Below are 4,442 nucleotides of genomic sequence, written 5' to 3'. Positions count from 1 at the left end.
AGGTAGTTGATGAATGTATAGGGCCAGAGACTGATCTGCTCAGGCCGCCCGCACCTTTCCATCCAGACAAGGCCGCTCTCCTGGTTTGCCCTGGCCTCTGTCATTCTGAGAACACTGGGAGCCCCAGCCCCGGCCCTGTGCGTGCTAAAAACAGTCCTGAGTGAATGGGCAGAGTGCGATACATCCATTCAAGGGAATATTGTCCAGCCGTGAAAAAGGAATGAGATATCTACGCATCCTGCAACACAGATGAACCTTGAAAACAGATATAAAAGACCACATATCGCATGATTCCCATTTATGTGAAATGTCTGGAACAGGCAAATCCACAGAGACAACAAACACATTCGTGGTTTTCAGGGGCTGAGCCAGAGGAATGAAGAGTGACGGCTAATGGGTACAGGGTTTCTTTCAGGGGGAGGGGGTGATGAAATGTTCTGGAGTTAGTGGTGATGGTTGCACAACCCTGGGACTATAATAAAAACGATCGGATTGTATACTTTAAGAGGGTAAACTTTATGGGATGTGAATCATTTTTAAAAGATTTTAGATTTATTAGAAAACATGAAACATTTCAAAACAATACTCCCCTGTGTTATCTCATATGCTCCTCCCAACTTCCAGTCATGCAGCCACTGGGGCCGGCCGCGCCGATGCCTTTTTTCTCAGCTGAGAACCTGGGAGCTCAGGGCTGGTGAGGGGCCTGTCAGGACTGCGTTGCTAATTGGTGCCAGGGGAGCGATGGGAAGCGGAGTTGGACTCCTGGCCGAGGGCCCATTCCTTCCTCCCTTCCTCTCCTTCCGGCTCTGCTGGGTCTTCATGGCTGCAGGCGGGCCTTCTCTGGTGGCAGCAGGCGGGCTCCTCTCTCATTGCACACAGGCTTCTCTTTGGGGTGGCTTCTCTTGCTGTGGAGCAGAGGCCCCAGGGTGTGCGGGCTTCAGTGGTTGTGGCACTGAGTTGCCTTGCTCATGTGAGATCTTCTTGGACCGGGGATCAAACCCGTGTCCCCTGCATTGGTGAGTGGATTTTTAACCCACTGAACCACCAGGGAAGTCCCTCAAGAGCTCGTTTCTTCACACCAGGCTGCCTGATGAGTAGACAGTTTCCTAGTGAGCACCACTGCCTGCCCGGTGGTGTCTGCCGCTGATAATACTGTCCAGGGGTCTCTGCAGGCAGGGACCACACAGCTAATGGTTGCCATTCCAGGAGTCTTCCTTGGTGCCAGGCACTGGGGAGCCATGAGCATTGTCTTACTTTGTCCTCGGAGACCCCGATCATGAGCCTTTGCTGTTAGCTCCACCCTCCCTTCTCACGAGTACTTGATGATCCCTGGGGAATCCCTAGTGAACCTACAGTGGTAGGAGGAGGTCACATTCCTCCACTACGGAAACCAAAGAAGTGGACAGGGCGTTGTCGTGTCACTTAGGTTGGGCCATGAACATTGACTGAACGGGTGATGGGAGGGTCCAGGGACTCCTGGGACATCACTGCAGCTGGGCTGCTCTGGCCTCTGCCCTGTCCTCCATCGTTCCTTGCTTTCTGGCCACTCTCTAGGCCTAGTCTTTCCACTTCCTGTGGATTCTGTGGGCTCCCACGGTCCTTGCGATAAATCCCTTTGCACTCATGAGAGAAAGAGTCAGCTTCTGTTGTTTGCAACCATTTCCTCTGACCAATGTGTTCCTATGAGATCGATCCTCTGATTTTGTCCATTTTACAGATGAGGAAACGGAGGCCCAGAAAGGCAAAGTGACCTGCTCACATTCCCCCAGATGATGAGCAGCAAAGCGGAGATTTAAACCTAATCTCTCTGAGTCCAGAGTCCAGTTGCCCAGCCTCTACAAGAAGGAAGGGACAATAAGCATTTTCTCTAAGCCAGACACTGAGCTGGCCAGACCCTCTCAACAGCTCTCTGCAGCAGACGTTTTAGAGATACGAACTTGAAGCTCAGGGAGATCACTTATTTACAGGTCCCAGAGTAAGAGTAAAACAGAGGTTTGCAGAACTGAAAGAGACACGCGCACCCCAGCACTGTTTACAATAGCCAGGACGCGGATGCAACCTAGATGGCCATCAGCAGACGAATGGATAAGGAAGCTGTGGTACATATACACAATGGAATATTACTCAGCTATTGAAAAGAATGCATTTGAATCAGTTCTAATGAGGTGAATGAAACCAGAGCCTATTATACAAAGTGAAGTAAGCCAGAAAGAAAAACACCAAAACAGCATATTAATGCATATATATGGAATTTAGAAAGATGTTAACGATGACCCTATATGCGAGACAGCAAAAGAGACACAGATGTAAAGAACAGACTTTTGGACTCTGGGAGAAGGCAAAGGTGGGATGATTTGAGAGAATAGCATTGAAACATGTATATCACCATTTGTGAAATAGATCGTCAGTCAGGTTCGATGCATGCGACAGGGCACTCAGGATAGGTGTGGGACCACCCAGAGGAGTGGGATGGGGAGGGAGGTGGGAGGGGTTTCGGGATGGGGACACATGTACACCCATGGCTGATTCATGTCAGTGTATGGCAAAAACCTCTACAATATTGTAAAGTAGTTAGCTTCCAATTAAAATAAATAAATTAATAATAATAATAAATAAAATGGAGGTTTGCCTGATAGAAGATCCTGTGCTGTTTTACAGAGGTGGGAACAGAGACTCAGAGGGTGGATCTCGGCTTTTCCCAGTTACAGAGTTCTGATCTCTGCTCTCCGCTCCATCGGCACCTCCCTGCCAAAAGCCTTGTGAGGCAGAAACCAGGCTCCCATTAACCCATGAGCTCAGGGGTTGGGGCAACTTCTGGGAAGAATCCTTCCCTAAAAATCAGGGTCGAAGAAGCCGCAACACGGATCACTCAGTGTATTTCATTTGTGAACAGGCAGTCAGTGGCAGGGCCTTGTTTGTTTTGGGCTGGTCCAGCAGAGCTGTGAGGATGCTCCATCTCAATGGGAGCTGGACCTCCCCCCACCCCCCTCCCTGGGGTACCTCCGTGTCTCAGGCTCCAACCCTGATCAGAATGGAACCTGGGCTCCAGGGAGCCTCAGGCAAGACTCTGGGGAGAACCCACTGGGCAGGCCTTGGTGGAGAGAGGCATAGGACCAGGGCAAGGGAAGGAAGGGGTCCCAGGTCCTATCCCTCTAATAGCCCCAGATCCAGCCTTAGCCCAAATCTCCAGGTCATTCCCACACCAGCTCAATTCAGGCTGGACCTCAGCACCCACCTCAAAATCCCGTTCAGCACCAGCCCCTGCGCTGAGCACCTCCACACTCCCCTGCCCTGACTCCAGCCCTGCCCACCGATCAACCCAAAGTTAGTTTTCTCCTAAGTCAGGCCTCCACTCCGCTCCAGCTCCGCCACGCCCTGGTACTAACCTCAGCTCCAGCTCACCCCCAGCCCTGAGGGTGGCCATGTAGACTGTGGCCAAGGGCAGGAGTGTCACCAGAAGGCTTTCCTCTGCCTCAGGGTCTGAAGCAAATGTTTATTAAATACCTGCAAGTGTCGGGCCTTCTTCTGGGCTCTGGGGGCCCCTCTGTGAACGTGAACACCGGCTCGGGCACAGGGGACAGGCACCCCTCCCCCATTTCCTCCTTGCCTTCCACACCCCCCTGCCCCGCTTCCCCCATCCTCTATCCCCCCTTGCCCGCCTCCTTCCTGTTCCTCTTCCAAGCCTCCCTCTTGCCCCAGCCTCCCAGCTTTGAGACCTCCCCTCATTCTCCACCCCACCCATCCTCTGTACTTCTTCTCCAGAGCCAGGAGGCTCGGGCAATGCTTCTGGGCAGCTTCTTTCTCCCTCTGTGATTTAAACAGGTCTCCTCCCCTCTGAGCCTTGAATAAATTTCACGATGGACAGGGAGAGTGGTAGGGTTGGACAAGCAGGCCTCGCCTTTCCACGCTCCTGTGACCTTCTAGCCATCCTTGATCTAATGTACAAAGGTTAATATCTGAGTGGCCAGCAGACGCTGGTTTTCTGGATGGAACTTTGGGGGTCGAGAGGAGGCTCTGGCATTAGGAACCAAACAAGATGGCCTTTTCTCTGGTGGGGTCTGGGGAGCACATATCGTCTCATCAACCCCAACTCAGAGTCAGGCAGTTGAGGAGTCACACCACCCTGGTCCTGTGGCCACTCACTTGCTGATTCTCGCCCATCCATCACTCAGGACCATGTCTCTCGGGGACCTCGTGATCCAGCCCTGGGCGATGTCAGGTGCTACTGCCGCCCACCACACCCCCCAACACTGCCCACCGCCTTTCCCAGCCTCAGCCTCTCCAGTCCTCACCTCTGGTCCCGCCCACCTCTCACTCTCTGTCCTGGCATCCTTCGTTCTTTCAGCACTAGTTTTTCAGTTCCTCTAATTGTCATAGGTGCCTCTGTGTTCCTCCATCTCCCTCCGGTCTCATCATGTTGCCCGAAGCATTTTTCTTTTCGT

Source organism: Dama dama, chromosome 8 (assembly GCF_033118175.1).
Source record: "Dama dama isolate Ldn47 chromosome 8, ASM3311817v1, whole genome shotgun sequence".
NCBI classification, from domain to species: Eukaryota; Metazoa; Chordata; class Mammalia; order Artiodactyla; family Cervidae; genus Dama; species Dama dama.
Note: the sequence above shows the minus strand (reverse complement) of the source record.